The 17,822-nt window shown below is 44.9% G+C and overlaps 1 pseudogene; it reads right to left on the bottom strand.

The window, feature by feature from the left end:
* Positions 1 to 5,132: 5,132 nt before the first annotated feature.
* On the bottom strand, positions 5,133 to 14,126 carry LOC125537922 (BTB/POZ and MATH domain-containing protein 3-like; annotated as a pseudogene).
* Between the last annotated feature and the right edge of the window lie 3,696 nt (positions 14,127 to 17,822).

Here is a 17,822-nt window from a genome sequence, read left to right as displayed (position 1 = left end):
AATATTATAGTTTTATTTTAGTTGATCATAACATAATATTTTAATTGATTGTTTTTATTTTCATAAAAGTTTTATAGTTCATTCTGTTTGCTATTAATTCATTTTTTGAGCTAAATGACTCTGAAATTGGAAAGCATTTCAAAATGAACTCTGAAAAGGTTGAAAGTTGGCATGGTATCATCGTTTCACCCACATAGCATGTTCCAAAAAGTAGAGAGGGTTACAACAAAAACTTGATGCACTTCGTGTACAAAATGGACAATCACTTTAGAAGTATCAAAGTTTCGAACCATAAGACATGAAATCATTTCAAATGAACTCTGAAAAAGTTGAAAGTTGGGATGGTCTTATACCGCAACATCACCAGGGTCATCTCGTTTGATCTTATACCGCAACGCACCGCATACCGGGCATGCGTTCAGATCCTTGTATGCATCGCGGTAGAGGATGCAGTCATTAGGGCATGCATGTATCTTCTCCACCTCCAATCCTAGAGGGCATACGACCTTCTTTGCTGCGTATGTACTGTCGGGAAATTCGTTATCCTTTGGAAGCTTCTTCTTCAATATTTTCAGTAGCTTCTCAAATCCTTTGTCAGCCACAGCATTCTCTGCCTTCCACTGCAGCAATTCCAGTACGGTACCGAGCTTTGTGTTGCCATCTTCGCAATTGGGGTATAACCCTTTTTTGTGATCCTCTAACATGCGATCGAACTTCAGCTTCTCCTTTTGACTTTCGCATTGCGTCCTTGCATCGACAATGACCCGGCGGAGATCATCATCATCGGGCACATCGTCTGGTTCCTCTTGATCTTCAGCAGCTTCACCCGTGCCAGCATCATTGGGCACATCGTCTGGTTCCTCTTGATCTTCACCAGCTCCCCCCGTTGCAGCATCACCGTATTCAGGGGGCACATACTCTTGTCATCGTACTCTTCTTCTTCGTCGTCTTCCAACATAACCCCTATTTCTCCGTGCCTCGTCCAAACATTATAGTGTGGCATGAAACCCTTGTAAAGCAGGTGGGAGTGAAGGATTTTCCGGTTAGAGTAAGACCTCGTATTCCCACATTCAGTGCATGGACAACACATAAAACCATTCTGCTTGTTTGCCTCAGCCGCATCGAGAAACTCATGCACGCCCTTAATGTACTCACGGGTGTGTCTGTCACCGTACATCCATTGCCGGTTCATCTGCGTGCATTATATATAATTAAGTGTCCAAATTAATAGAAGTTCATCATCACATTAAAACCAAAGTGCATACATAGTTCTCATCTAACAACATATAGCTCTCCAGAGCATCTAATTAATTAAACCACACATTGAAACTATGTAAAACATTTCAATGCGAAAACAAATGCGATCATAATCGCAACCAAGGTAACAATTGATCCAACGGCATAATGATACCAAGCCCCGGTATGAATGGCATATTTTCTAATCTTTCTAATCTTCAAGCGCATTGCATCCATCTTGATCTTGTGATCATCGACGACATCCGCAACATGCAACTCCAATATCATCTTCTCCTCCTCAATTTTTTTATTTTTTCCTTCAACAAATTGTTTTCTTCTTCAACTAAATTTAACCTCTCGACAATAGGGTTGGTTGGCATTTCCGATTCACATACATCCTAGATAAATAAAATCTATGTCACGTTGGTCGGCATAATTTTCATAAACAATAAATGAACCAATAGTTATAAAGATAATATACATACCAAATCCGAATCATAGACAGGACGAGGGCCGACGGGGGCGGATACCAAAACCATCGCACTATATAAGATGCAATAATAAATGTAAGAAAATGATACAAGTATCTATCTAAACATACAAGTAAGAATATTTTTCCTTTCAGAAAGAAGATAAGAACAAGAAGCTCACCACGGTGGTGTCGGTGATGAGATCGGCGCGGGTGATCGACGGCGGTGAAGACGGGGACGGGGCGTGATGGACCGCTAAATCTAGACAAATCTCGAGGAAAATGGAGTTTGGAGGTCGAGCTTCGAGAGGAGAAAGCTTAAGTAGTGTGGCTCGGGCATTCCATCGAACACCTCATGTGCATAGGAGGTGAGCTAGAGCACCACAAAGCCCTCTCCCCCTTGGCCAGAAAAAAAAGAGCACTGTGCTCTGCTCTTGCGCGAGGGGGTATATATAGGCACCTCATTGGTCCCGGTTGATGACATGAACCGGGACTAAAGGGAAGCCTTTGGTCCCGGTTCAAGCCACCAACCGGGACAAATGGTGGTGGGCCAGGAGCGAGGCCCATTGGTCCCGGTTCGTCCCACCAACCGGGACCAAAAGGTCCAGACGAACCGGGACCAATGGCCCACGTGGCCCGGCCGGCCCCCTGGGCTCACGAACCGGGACCAATACCCACATTGGTCCTGGTTCTAGACTGAACCGGGACTAATGGGCTGAGCCGGCCTGGACCATAGCCCTGTTTTCTACTAGTGGCTCTTGGCCGGTGTGACGCTTCAATGTCGGCTCCAATGAGAGGTCGTGTCCGCTCTGAGCCGGCATGAATGCGACGATGGTGCTCTCGAGCAGCATGAATGCGTGGCAACCGTTTCACGTGGGAAAGGACACGAGTGAGGAAGAGGGTTTTGGTTGGGACCAAGAGGTTGTTGACGTCTGGATCGGTCCACGAACAAATGGGGTATTGCATTGGATGCCATAACACATCCGAACCGCGTTTTTGGGACGGATGCGGGCAGTTTAAAGGTCGAGATGCCCTAAACTATAGGATACAAAAGTAGCGATCCGAAAGAAATATAGACAGATTGAATTCATAAGATTATAAAAGGTCATAAAGCCATGTTCTACATGCAAATTGGAAAGCATCTAACTAGACCATCACTCCAGTCGACTCGGTCTGCTGCTGGGCACATCATTATGCAACCCTGTTTTTCAGGACAGTTAGATCACACCTGATGGTGAAGCAGTCGTCGTCCTGCAACTTGCACTTCTCAATAGTCAGCGGATCTTCCCAACCACGAAAAGTCCCACCACCATCCTTGAACAGAATAGCTCGTGTTGCCGCCACAGGCTCTGTGCCTTTGTACGCCGTGCCATCGCTCCCCAGAAAACTAAGCGTGAACTTCACCTTCACGCCTGGTTGCTCCACCCTTCCTTTGAGAGAGAGTTGGGCAAACGCGTGGTCAACGTATGTGTCAGGGTTAGGGGTGGACTAATGAGCAGCTCGGCTCGTTAAGCTCGTACTCGTTAAGCTCGTGCTCGTTAAGGCTCGGCTCGTTAAGCTCGTTAAGATTAACGAGCAGAAAACTCTGCTCAGCTCGGCTCGTTTGAAGCTCGTTAAGCTCGTGAGCGCTCGCGGGCGCTCGTTAACAGACTATAATGTGTTATGATGTACATGATGAATGTGGAGGTATGGTTTTCAAGATGAAATATGATGACAAAAAGAAATGAAGTAGTTTGTTGCCTCATATATCGATTAGATTAAATAGATGAGCTGAGGTGCTACAAAAAAAATTTGTCACGTAAGATGAAAATATGCGTTGTGCTGTTACTAACGAGCTTAACGAGCTACTCGTGAAACTCGTTAGCTCGCTCGTTAAGCTCGTTAAGCTTAACGAGCTAAAATCAATGATTGGCTCTGTTCATTAAGAAGCGAGCTACGAGCTTAACGAGCCGAACTATCGAGCGCTCATTAAGCTCGCGAGCTACGAGCTTTTGGTCTAGCCCTAGTCAGGGTAGAATGCACCAGTTATAGCCGCCGACGCTGAACGTCTTGGAGCTTACATGGTTGAGGGCGCCCATGCCGTCGAGCTGCGAGTAGTTTGTCACCTTGAAATTGTGTGCGCCGGTGGTGGCCTCCGTTAGGCACATCGACCCCCCTCTCCCCAGAAAGAGATGATGTTTCCCATGGCAAAGTCGGCGGACGACAAGGGCAACGGGTGAGCGGGTCTCGTTTACGTGTATATATATATATATATATATATATATATATATATATATATATATATATATATATATATATATATATATATATATTGAAAACCACCTCATATATTAATTAACCAACAGAGTTATTACAATCACTCATTACAAAATTCATCACACAGGCCGGAACATCATTAACAAGAATACCGTCTGACCTATTATCAAAATTATACTTAGCAATAAGATGAGCCACCACATTGGCTGACCGGTTAATCTTTGAAATTTTGACCATAGGTAGCATCTTGGAGATACTCATTGCTTCCTTCTTCAAATCAAATAGCGCTGACCTGTCAAAACTTTCCTTTGCAAGAGACGCAGCAACAAGCACACAGTCAGTCTCTAAAATTATAGGATTATGGAGCGTAATACCTATATAGAGAACAGCAATGCAAGCCCGAAATTCCGCTTCCTCCGCGCTTTTACAACATCCAATGAAATCTCAAGAGGAGACAATGACATTTCCAGAGGAGTCCCTAGCCACCACACCTACACTTGCAGCGCTAATATATATACGTATATATATATATATATTGAAAGCTTGGAAGAAACCTGGCCATATTTGTAAGCTATTTTCTCAAGGAGAACCGATTAATATACTACTAGGATACCAAGTCGGAGTAGGAGAATCGTTCCGGGAGCTACGTACGTACGTACGTACGTGCTGCCTTCGGGCTCCCGGTGTCACGTGTACACCTAGTTAGGGCTTCGGGTGCAAAACGGTCAAGTCCTGGTGATCTAGGCTAAGCTGGTGTTATCAAACAAGTAAGCTCTGTTTGACTCGAATAAGAGGTCGGGCTTTAGAGTTGGCTCGCATTTAACCGTAATGGTTTTGAGTGGATTTTGGGCCAATAAAAAAATAGCATGTTTACTTTCGAAAATGGCTTGACCCACTCATGTTCAAGTTAATTAAAAGGCTATAATTTATGTAAACAGAATAGGGTGTATGTTATAGACATATATAAGATTGATACTATAAAATTATGGAAATGATAGTTGCATCAATATATTGCAATTCGCAAAAGAAAAACATCTGTATATTGCAAAGCATAGGTCTTATATGTTCCGCTACGTAAATTATGCTATATGTCGACCAAAATCAAGCGAGCTAACATTGATCCAAACCCGGGTCATTTTCAATTGAACTACAAATTAAATAGTCTCGTGCTCTATAAATTTATTTTGGAGTCAATCGCGGTGTAGCTAGAAGACGAGTCGCTGTGGGTGGCTTCGACTTGAGCCCTTTTGGCAGCCCTACCACCACTAGCGACGGCGATGTTGTTTATGATGTCCCCTACAACCAAAGGGCAGCTGGATATGAGATGCTTGAATCCATCAGTCTCCTGGATGTCACTGAGCACACTATGAGAGGACATGAATCCAAGGCATGCTTGCTTGAGTTGCACGCATTGGTGCTGCTCCGCTAAGGCAAGTGTGGTGGCAACTGTGTGCACATCGATGTTGTCGCATAGCCTTTGTTCACACATTGCCGCCAGCCTATCCAGCCCATACCGATTCGCGGCAACGAACACCACCATTATACGGGAAGGTATTCGTGTAGATGAAGTGAAGAAGTGCTTGAAAGATGGCGGGCCCCATGTCGTCAATCTTGATGTGTCCAGTAGTGTTCTCCTTCATTCCGCTGAAGAGCTCCGCCTTGAACACTGGCGATCGTGCGGTCAGCATGCATCTATGAGCGTGGAACAACTGGTCGCCCACGCTGAACGTCACATCCGTGCCTTCCCCGCCCTCCGGCATGTCTACCAGGTGCTCGTGGAGGTTCGACCGAGGGATAACGAAGGCGCTCTGGTCCTCCGTGTATTGCGTGATGACGGTCAGGACGCACCTGATTGTGAAGCAGTCATCGACGATATGCTTCTTGGAGAAGAACCTAGTATAGCCATAATAACAACCCGATGACACAAAGATATGTCTTAAGGCGCTTCTTCGTATGGTTGCATTCCCGTCTCTATCCAATAAACTCAAAGTGTACTTGGCTCTCACGCCCGGCCATGGTTCTCCTCGACATAGACACAAGAAGGACGAGGTGTAGAAAGCATCCTCCTCTGTCTGTCCGTCGGGGTAGAACCTGATACACCAGTCGTAACCACCGGCGATGAACCTTCTTGAGCAAATGTAGTCGCTGCTGAATATTAGTTGGGCTACAGGCCCACTTAACAATTTCAGAAAATCCCTAAGGGCCCATGCTGTTAATTGAGTGGTGGGAAGTTTAGTCCCACATAGCTAGTTGAGAAAGATGTACACCAACTTATAATGTGAGCTCTTCTCCCACTAGTATGAGTTGGTGTGAAGGAAGGAGAGGTGTTCCACACGCGCGCTCCTCCTCCGCCACGACGCGCGCGCGCCGCGGGTTGCGGGTTGCGGGAATGAGCCGAGCCAATGCAATGTTTTGCCGGTCAAAATTGAAGAGTCCATTACAGACACAAAATGAATGTGAGACGTCATATTCATTGCGGAAAATGAAAACGTCCATAATAAATACGTTTTTATTGTGGAGATGGAAACATCTGTAATTAAACGTGTTTTTACGGAGACAAAACGTCTGTAATTAAATGGTTTTATTGCTAGACCGTTCTCCTACCGACTGGCTATATATATGAGGCATCGCAGCTCAGCTCCAGGCGCTTCACACCTCCACTGCTCCCTGGTCGTTCCTTTCACTGCTGCTGCCCTCGGTGATCACATCTCGTCTACCGCGTACACGGCTGACGGGAGAGCAGGCCTCCGAAACCCCGCTTCTCCAGATCCTGTACGGGAGAGAGGCGATTAGGTTTTTTGGGAGCGTCTCCTACGCGACTGCTCGCCTTGGTTCAACTACTTCATCTACGTCGACTACTTCTGCGCCACATTCGTCTTCACCATGAGCACTGACTCCGATCGTGCGGCTGCCGAGAAGGTTGCTGCGGACAAGAGGATCGCAGACGAGGCCGACGCCTCCGCTGCTGCTACGGCTGACTGGCCTACTGAAGGGTATAACACATTTACACCGCTCCTGTTTACTTTCATGTGTACAGTACTAGTGATTTGCATAGATATTTCTACTATCTGCCTAGTATGTGCGTACATTATCAAAATTCAGTATGTCATTAGCACTGCCTATGTCATGTTCATGATTTATTATTGGATTAAATTAATCAACAATTGCTTAATTTCTCAACAATCCAAAAACCTAATATGTGTAGGCAATTTTCGATCCATGGTTTTGCTGCTGCACTGAAACCAGCCCCATTTACGGGGACGTACTTTAAGCATTGGCAGACTAAAACCGTCTTATGGCTCACGGCCATGAACGTGTTCTGGGTAACCGGTGTTACTCCCACGGGAACGATCGCTCCTGAACAGGAGAAGGCGTTTAGGGAGGCCACCGTCGTCTTTGTTGGATGCGTTCTGAGCGTGATCGGAGATAAGCTGGTTGATGCATACTTACATATGCGGGTTGCCAAGGACTTGTGGGAGGCGCTCGAATCTAAATTCGGCGCAACGGATGCTGGAAGTGAGATGTATATTATGGAGCAGTTCCACGATTACAAAATGGTCGAAAACCGTTCTGTATTGGAATAGGCTCATGAGATACAATGCATTGCTAAGGAGCTTGAGCTTCTCAAGCGTGTGCTGCCGGGCAAATTTGTCGCGGGTTGCATTATCGCTAAGTTACCCAATTCCTGGAGGAACTTTGCCACTACTCTAAAACATCAGAGACGTGAATTATCAGTTGAGGATGTCATTGGCCATCTGAGTGTGGAGCAGAATTCGAGGGAAAATGACTCGCACGGAAAAGGGACCGAAGGGACCTCTGTCGCCAATGTGGTGCAGAAGAACTTCCACCCCCACAAGCCCAAGGGGAAGACTGGTGTCCAACAGAATACCGAGTTTAAGAAGAAGGGCAAGAAGACCTTCAAGAAAGATAAGAAGAAGGGTGGCTGTTTCACTTGTGGTTCAGATGAACATTGGGCTGCCAAGTGCCCAAACAAGTTTAAGAAGCCAGGACAGGACTCCAAGGCTGTCAACATGATTGTGAGCAACGATGAGAGTGGGCCATCTGGGTACGGTAATTTGTTTACCGTATTTTCAGTTTGTCAGTCTACCGATTGGTGGATTGACACAGGTGCAAATATTCATGTGTGTGCTGACATTTCATTGTTTTCTTCTTATCAGGCCACAGGGAACGGGTCCGTACTGATGGGGAATGGCGCAAGTGCTTCTGATCATAGTGTTGGCACAGTCGATCTAAAGTTTACTTCAGGAACGATCATGCAACTGAAGAACGTGCAGCATGTCCCTGCCATCAAGAAGAATCTCGTTAGTGGTTCCCTTCTATGTAGAGAAGGGTTTAAATTGGTATTCGAGTCTAATAAAGTAGTTGTTACGAAATATGGACTATTTGTTGGAAAAGGTTATGAATGCGGAGGTCTGTTCCGCTTTTCCCTCGCTGATTTTTGTAATAAAGCCGTGAACAATATTCATTCGAGTGTTAATGAAACAGAAGTTTGGCATTCACGTCTTTGTCACATTGGTTTTGGTAGTATGACGCGGTTAGCAAAATTGAATTTAATCCCAAGTTTCACTTTAGCCAAAGGTTCTAAGTGTCATTCATGTGTGCAAGCAAAGCAACCTCGCAAGCCCCATAAGGCTGCAGAGAAGAGACATTTGGCACCGTTAGAACTCATACATTCTGATCTTTGTGAGATGAATGGTGTATTGACTAAAGGTGGAAAAAGATACTTCATGACACTGATAGATGATTCTACTAGATATTGCTGTGTATATCTTTTAAACACTAAAGATGAGGCTCTACACTACTTTAAAATCTATAAGGCGAAAGTTGAGAATCAACTTGAAAAGAAAATAAAACAAGTTCGGTCAGATCGTGATGGAGAGTATTTCTCTAATGAGTTTGATTCTTTCTGTGCGGAACACAAAATTATTTATAAGAGGACGCCTCCCTATTCACCTCAGTCAAATGGGGCTGCCGAGCAGAAAAACCATACTCTAACTGATTTGGTTAACGCCATTTTAGATACATCGGGTTTATCCAAGGCATGGTGGGGGAGGCTATATTGACGGCATGTCATGTCCTGAATAAAGTTCCGACAAAGGATAATGAGATCACTCCCTATGAGAAATGGGCGAAGAGAAGGACAACACTTCCGTACTTGCGTACTTGGGGCTGTTTGGCGAAAGTCAATGTGTCGATCCCCAAAAAGCGTAAGCTTGGACCCAAGACTGTGGACTACGTTAATTTGGGCTACGCTAAGAACAGCGTTGGCTATAGATTTCTAGTAGTGAAATATGAGGTACCTGACCAGAAGGTTGGTACAATTATGGAGTCTAAGGATGCTACATTCTTTGAGGATATTTTTCCTATGAGAGATATGCAAAGCACTTCTAGACAGGAATTTGAGAAGACTCCTGAGCCTGCCATTCCTATGGATTATTATGAACAAACACATGATGAAAATCCCGAGGAGGACGACGAGGAAACCCTTGGTAGGGGCAAGAGACAAAGGACTGCAAAGACCTTTGGTGATGATTTCATCTTGTACCTCGTGGATGATACTCCCACTTCTATTTCAGAAGCATATGTCTCTCCAAAAGCTGACTACTGGAAGGATGCGGTCCGTAGCGAGATGGATTCCATCATGGCTAACGGGACATGGGAGATCATTGAGCGTCCCTATGGTTGCAAACCATTAGGATGTAAGTGGGTGTTCAAAAAGAAGCTTAGGCCCGTTGGTACGATTGAAAAATATAAGGCTAGGCTTGTGGCCAAGGACTATGACCGGAAAGAAGAGGAAGATTTTTTCGACACTTATTCATCTATGGCTAGACTGACCACCATTCGAGTATTACTCTCGTTGGTGGCCTCGCATGGTGTTCTCGTCCACCAGATGGATGTTAAGACGGCTTTTCTAAATGGAGAGCTAAACGAGGGAATCTACATGCAACAGCCAGATGGCTTTGCGATAGATGGTCAGGAAAGAAAGATGTGTAGGTTGCTGAAATCTCTATATGGCCTAAAGCAAGCGCCTAAGCAATGGCATGATAAGTTTAATACAACTCTGACATCTGTTGGTTTCGTTGTTAATGAGGCTGACAAATGTGTATACTATCACCATGGTGGGGGCGAAGGAGTTATACTGTGCTTGTATGTTGATGACATACTGATATTCGGAAGCAACCTCAAAGTCATTGAGGAGGTCAAGTCGTTTTTGTCTCAGAACTTTGAGATGAAAGACCTTGGTGTGGCTGATGTTATCTTGAACATCAAGCTACTAAGAGATAATGAGGATGGGATTACACTTCTACAATCCCACTATGTTGAGAAGGTGTTGAGTCGTTTTGGATATTCGGACTGCACACCATCTCAAACACCATATGATCCTAGCGTGTTGATTTGAAAGTCCAAAGGCACGGCTATAGATCAATTGAGATACTCTCAAATCATTGGTTCATTGATGTACCTAGCTAGCGCAACGAGGCCTGACATCGCGTTTGCTGTGAGCAAACTGAGCCAGTTTGTTCCAAACCGGGTAATGTACATTGGCATGCTGTTGAAAGAGTTATGCGCTATCTGAAGGGTACTATGAACAATCACTAGTAGAAAACAGGGCTATGGTCCAGGCCGTCTTAACCCATTAGTCCCGGTTCAGTCTAGAACCGGGACTAATGTGAGCATTGGTCCCGGTTCGTGCGGCTAAGGCATTAGTCCCGGTTCATCTGGACCTTTTGGTCCCGGTTGGTGGGATGAACCGGGACCAATGGGCCTCGCTCCTGGCCCACAACCATTGGTCCCGGTTCGTGCCACAAACCGGGACTAAAGATTAGACCTTTAGTCCCGGTTTGAGGCAGGAACCAGGACTAATGGGGATGAGACCTTTAGTCCCGGTTCGTGCCACGAACCGGTACTAAAGGTCCCATTTTCAAACTCTACCCCCCCTGGACCGCCTTTTCAGTTTTTTAAAAAATAAAAGAAAATGATGGAAATGTCAAAAAAATAAAAGAAAATAAGTTTCACATGTGATATGTGGTCTAGTTGTTGGGAAAATTTACAAATATGAATTTCGACTTTATTTACAAAATCTCTCTGGAATTTGTAAAATGGGCATAACTTTTGCATACGAACTCGGATGAAAAAGTTTTTTATATGAAAAATCATCTACTCGAAAAGTTACATCCGATGGAGACGGCCTATGGCCGGTTTGCAAATTTCTAGAATCCTCAAATTCCGAAAGGAAAAAAAGTTATGCTCAAATTTCAGTTTTTTTAAATTTCAGTTTTTTTAAATACTTATTCAAGAAGTATTAGTGTTACTAAATAATTATTCAAGAATATTAGTGTTATTAAATAATTATTTCACCTTTTTTGAATTTTGGTCAAATCTGGTCAAACTATGGTCAAACTGTGGTCAAACAATGGTCAAACTACTTATTCAAAAATATTAGTGTTACTAAAAAATTATTGTTTTTTAGAACAATAGTTTTAAACTCAAACAGTGAAATATGTGACTTCATGCTCAAGCTAAATTCCTGAGGGTTAATAGGATTGACATCTTACTATTGTCTGGAAAACAACAAGTGCAGACTTGGAAACGAGGGAGAATAGAACCCGGAAGTTAAGCGTGCTCAGGCTGGAGTAGTGAGAGGATGGGTGACCGTTCGGGAAGTGAGATGATTTGGAATGATGAGGGGTGATTAGAGATTAAATTGAGCAGTGATGAGGGGTGATTAGAGATTAGAGGTTAAAATAATTCAGAAATTTGAAAATAAAAAAATTTCAAAAAAAAATTTCAAAAAAAAAATCAGGAAATTTCCTTTAGTACCGGTTGGTGTTACCAACCGCGACTAAAGGTGGACCGGCCACGTGGAGGGCCTTTAGTCCCGGTTCTGGATTGAACCGGGACTAAAGGGGGGAGGTATTAGTACCGACACTTTAGTCCCGGTTCTAGAACCGGGACTAAAGGCCCTTACGAACCGGGACTAAAAGCCCTTTTTCTACCAGTGTATGGACTTCACTATATTGGATACCCGTCGGTACTTGAAGGGTATAGTGACGCGAATTGGATCTCTGATGCTGATGAGATGAAGGCCACAACTGGGTATATGTTTACTCTTGGAGGTGGCGCTGTTTACTGGAAGTCTTGCAAGCAAACGATCTTAACGAGATCGACAATGGAAGCAGAATTAACAGCATTAGACACATCTGGTGTCGAAGCAGGATGGCTTCGAGATCTTTTGATGGACTTGCCAGTGGTTGATAAACCGGTTCCGGCTATCCTTATGAACTGTGACAATCAGACTGTCATCACTAAGGTGAAGAGTTCAAAGGACAACATGAAGTCCAACAAATACATAAGAATGAGATTAAAAGCTGTCAGAAAATTAAGAAACTCCAGAGTGATAGCGTTGGAATATGTACAAACGGCTAAGAATCTGGCAGATCCCTTTACAAAAAGGCTATCCCGTGTGGTGATAGATAATGCATCGAAGGAGATGGGTATGAGACCCACACGAGTTGCCATGGTAGTAACCCAACCTATGTGATCGGAGATCCCATGAAGTAGGACCTGAGAAAACAAGCTAGTGGTTAACTAAGGAGAGTATTTTAGCTAACCCACTCCGTTGGAGATGCACAACTCTCGGTAACTGTATGGCAGGTTGACTTTTGTCTTAATGTGTTCCAAGACTTGTAAAAGCAAGATGCTATCCTACAGAGCAATCTTTGAAGGAACACACCTATATGAGCTTGACTACTGATCATAGTCTATGAGATTAGGGTGATCTCTAGTAAGTTCATGAACAGGCCAGGAGTGACCAATATGCTCCACCCGAGGGGTCAGCCTTCGGCAGCCTAGTACTGGTAAGACACTTGGTGAAACTTCTTCACGTCAAATTGACAATTCAAGGCCTAGTCCATTGTTCAGTTGTGGAGGAGTGTAGCTATTTGTTCTAGGTGGATGTTCAACCTTAACGGGTCGCCACTGAAAATACTGTTATATCAAAATAGAGTTTGGAACAGAGGACAACACCATGGCCTTTGGGATCTGGTGAGGGATTGTTGAATATTAGTTGGGCTACAGGCCCACTTAACAATTTCAGAAAATCCCTAAGGGTGCATGCTGTCAATTGAGTGGTGGGAAGTTTAGTCCCATATGGCTAGTTGAGAAAGATGTACACCAACTTATAAGGTGAGCTCTTCTCCCACTAGTATAAGTTGATGTGAAGGAAGAAGAGGTGTTCCACATGCGCGCTCCTCCTCCGTCGCCCGCCTCTTCACAGTGCGCGCACGCCGCGGGTTGCGGGAATGAGCCGAGCGGATGCAATGTTTTGCCGGTCAAAATTGGAGAGTCCATAAACGCGTTTTTATGGAGATGAAACGTCTGTAATTAAATGGTTTTATTGCTGGACCGTTCTCCTACCCGACTGGCTATATATATGAGGCATCGCAGCTCCGCTCCAGGCGCTTCACACCTCCACTGCTCCCTGGTCATTCCTTTCACTGTTGCTGCCCTCGGTGATCCCATCCCGTCTACCGCGTACACGGCTGACGGGAGAGCAGACCTCCGAAACTCCGCTTCTTCAGATCCTGTACGGGAGAGAGGCGATTAGGTTTTTTGGGAGCGCCTCATACGCGACTGCTCGCCTTGGTTCAACTACTTCATCTACGTTGACTACTTCTGCGTCACCTTCGTCTTCACCATGAGCACTTACTCTGATCGTGCGGCTGCCGAGAAGGCTGCTGCGGACAAGAGGATCGAAGACGAGGCCGACGCCTCCGCTGCTGCTACGGCCGACTGGCCTACTGAAGGGTATAACACATTTACACGACTCATGTTTACTTTCATGTGTGCAGTATTAATGGTTTGCATAGATGTTTCTACTATCTGCCTAGTACGTGCGTACATCATCAAAATTCAGTATGTCATTAGCATTGTCTATATTATGTTCATGATTTATTATTAGATTAAATTAATTGAACAATTGCTTAACTTCTCAACAGTCGCCGGGACAAAAGCCGTCGAGCAGCGAGTAACCGATGACCTCAAAGTTGTGCGCCACGATGATGGTGTTTGCCAGGGATCTCGACAAGGACATCAACATTGGATACTCATCGTAGTTAGTCAACGAGGCCGAGCTGCTAGACATGTCGAATCAAGAGAACTCGCGGTGAAAAAAGGTGGAGAATCAAGGGCGACGCCTCACGATCGAACTCTGAGGGTCGTCGTTGGCCTCGGATGTGTGAGATTTGGACATTGTGTGCACGCCTTGCCGTCTTTATATACATATACACACGTCGGTTGTACCCAAACTAAGGAATCCGATAGCTGCTGGTATACCGAACAAGAAACAAAACGGAACGGTAGAAGATCACGGGGCTGTTTTTTTGTTTGACGGACGGATACGGGCGCTGCGTCCGAGCGGGGTGGACACGGGCGCTCACATGGGCCGGGCCCAGTGGCAAAACTTCTGTTTTCGATTCTTTTTCGGGTGCTGCTACGCGTCCGCCAGCCGATGTTTAGATATTATCTGTCGCATCGACCATCGTTGGATGCCCGAGCTGATTGCCGTTCTATCTAGTGTCTGCGCCCTGCACGCCTATTCCTTATTTTCCACAACAAACGCTCTGGTGCAGAAACAATACACTCTTGTCCCCGGCGCCGCCGCCAACCCACCCATCAGATCTCACATCATCGAGTGACCGAGCGTCGTCCTTCCTATTGCAATAAAGGTAACAATTTTTTTAAAACAAAGGTCGTGTTGCAAAAACTTTCATAACAAGAGTCATGTGGTAAAAAAATTGCAACAACATACTTGTTGCATTATTTTTTGCAACAAGATCTATGTTTTAGAAAAGGGCGACGCTATGCGTCCGCCGGTCGATTTTTTGATTTTATCCGTCACCTTGCCGGCCGTTAGATGCTCGACCTGATAGCCGCTCGATCTACTGCCCGTACCCGCATGCCCACTAGTTATTTCCCGCAACAACCGCTCTGTTGCAGAAACAAATAGCACTCTTGCCCCCGCCCCTCCACAGATATGCGCCCCGCGCGGTTTCGCAACAAGAACATTTTATGTAACAATGCTCAAGATCTGGTCTTCTCTGATTTCCTGCAACAAGACCTTTGTTGTGAAACCTCATCTTCTACAATTTTCTGCAGCAAGACTCATGTTGCAAAACCTCTTCTTCTTTAGTTTTCTGCAACAAGACCCTTAGAAAAATTGCAATAACAACTCCCGCCGCATCTAATTTTCTGCAACAACATTTTTCACGCGTCTAATTTTCTGCAACATCTTCCATGCGTCTAATTTTCTGCAACAAGATCCTTGTTGCAAAAATTGCAACAACATCTTCCGTTGCGTCTAATTTTCTGCAGCAAGACCCTTGTTACAAAAATTAAAACAACATCTCCGCGACATCTAATTTTCTGCAACAGGACCCATGTTGCAAAAATTGCAAAAACTACATATATGTTTCTCTAAAACTACAAACTGCATAACTGCATGAGCTACAAAAGCTTTGGACTAAAAAATATATATATCAGAAAACACATCAATCCCGCATCACTAGTTTCCTGCAACACATCAAATCTGTACCACTAATTCCGTACAACACATCAAAATCCTGCATCACTAACTTCCAGGTGAAAATGCTATAGAAGTTTTGAGCTACGAACATTCAGACAAGCAGCACATCAAGGGGATAGCATGAGCTCCAGCAGCGCATCTGAAAGTCAAATAAAAAATTATGCAACACTAGATGTGCGACATCCAAATGCCTACTGCACATCTATAACGCCTATAACATCTACTTCATCCGCCTCGATGGCTACGGCGAGAGCGTCTCCCTACGACGGAGCACCGCTACGATGAGCCGCGTAGCCTCCGCGGGGATAACCAGCATCAGGGCCGGCTAGAAAAAAATTGGGGGGGGGAGCAGCGAGGCAACACCTGCTTGTGTCGCCGTCGGCCACGGCCGATCCCGAAGCCGTCATCGTCGCCACCGTGCTGGATGCGCCGCGGTCGCCCCACACCGTGAGCCGCCGCCGCCCCCTGCTCCCTCCCAAATCCCACCGCCGTCGCCCTCCGTCCTAGCCACCCACATGAGTCAACTGAGCTGCGGGCGTTATCCAGTTGCACAAATGAGTCCTGAAACAACGGGTGAGTTTCGGAAAAACGTCCGCGCGTGAGGCGGAAGCGGGGCCGATCTCGTCTGTCTGATCGACAGACGATCCAACAGACGCGGAGCCGGCGGACGCGCGAGCGTTATCAGTCGGTTGAAGTTCAGCTTTTTTCCTTTGAAAAGTGGATCTCCTTGTGGTCATTAATCCTGCAATTCACAAAAAAAATCGGTAGTTGTTGCAAAAATAAAGAAAACAAAAAGTGTTATGCAACAGAAAAGAAAAATAAAAAAAGCGAAGATTACATACTTCGGCACATGATTCTTATGGTCAATGTTCATAACAATGAAATCAAGAAGCTCTTCAGGAGGAGGGACCAAAGGAGATATAAACAACAAATCCCCGAAGCTGGACTTGCTTATTACATCTCTCTTTCTCCCTTTGATGGCATTGGCTATTTTGCGCAGCCACTTTGCCGACCAACGAGTTTGGAAGAGAGCCATGCTGCAAAACAAGAGCAAAGATCAAAACATGGAAACTATCAGCAATGCATATCTACTTATCAGAAAATGAAAAGTATTGAAGCAAAAAAGTTAAAGATTCCTGTAGTTTCAGAAACATAAAATACAGACATAACCTACTAACTAGTTTCAGAAAGGTAAGTTTCTCTGGAAATATCATTGTGGTTCACAAACCCCCCGGTTGTGTTCCCTGAAACTACTTCGACCAGATCAAATAACCCTACACCCCTATCTCCTTGTTGTATCTCTGCAACATGATCTCCTCTGTTACTTGTTGTTTATCAACACAAAGAAACACATAGCTATTTGCAAATCGGTTGAAGATAAGCTTTTCCCTTCGGGTTTGAGAGAACATCAGCTAAATCCAACTAAATTTAGATAAACATGTCATGTAAGCATGAGCTAAAATTCAGAGAAAGGTATTGAAACATGACCTACATTTCATAGAAAGTATTGAAAAACAGTAACTAAATTTCAGAGAAAACATATCTGTAGTTTCAGAAGCAAAAACTAAATTTCCTGTGCTATAAGCTAGCAGTACAAAAATTACTGAAGCATAACCTACACTAATGCATCACTAATTCCTACAGAAACTTCTCTCTCAACATCAAATTGGCTACGAAAACTTCTCTCTGAACATCAAAATAATGTATCACTATATTCAAAACAAAAAGCTACAAAAAACTTTGAGCTGCAAAAATTCAGAGATTACCTACTAGCCAATTTGAGCTACAAGAACCTAGAACACCAAGGGACAGAAGAACCTAGAACATTCAGAGATTACCTACTAGCACAACAAACGAATAGCATACACGGAGCACCTACAGCCAATTTGAGCTACAAAAATTCCTATAGCACATCACCATAACAAGCCAATTTTAGCTACAAAGGAATCAGAAGTTTCTGCAACAATAGATCTGAGAAATCCCAATCACCTGCTACAACTACACATCTACAATCCAACACCTACATCGGTGGCACCGACGAGGGCGTCTCCCTACAACAGAGCACCGATGCGATGAGGCGCGCAGCTGCCAAGGAGAAGCCGCCAAGCAGAGGAGAACCATCTCAAGGCTGACCAGAAATGGGGGAAAGGAGCACGCGGCCGTACCTGCTCGTGTCGTCGGCGGCCACCGCCGACCCCGAAGCGGTCGTCGTCACCACCGCGTTGGATGCGCCCGCGTCACCGCACACCGTGTGCC

This window comes from Triticum urartu, chromosome 2A (assembly GCF_056163025.1).
Source record: "Triticum urartu cultivar PI428250 chromosome 2A, HENAU_Tu73, whole genome shotgun sequence".
Lineage (NCBI taxonomy): Eukaryota > Viridiplantae > Streptophyta > Magnoliopsida > Poales > Poaceae > Triticum > Triticum urartu.
The sequence above is the reverse complement of the archived record's forward strand: the minus strand, read 5'-3'. Positions and strand labels throughout refer to the sequence as shown.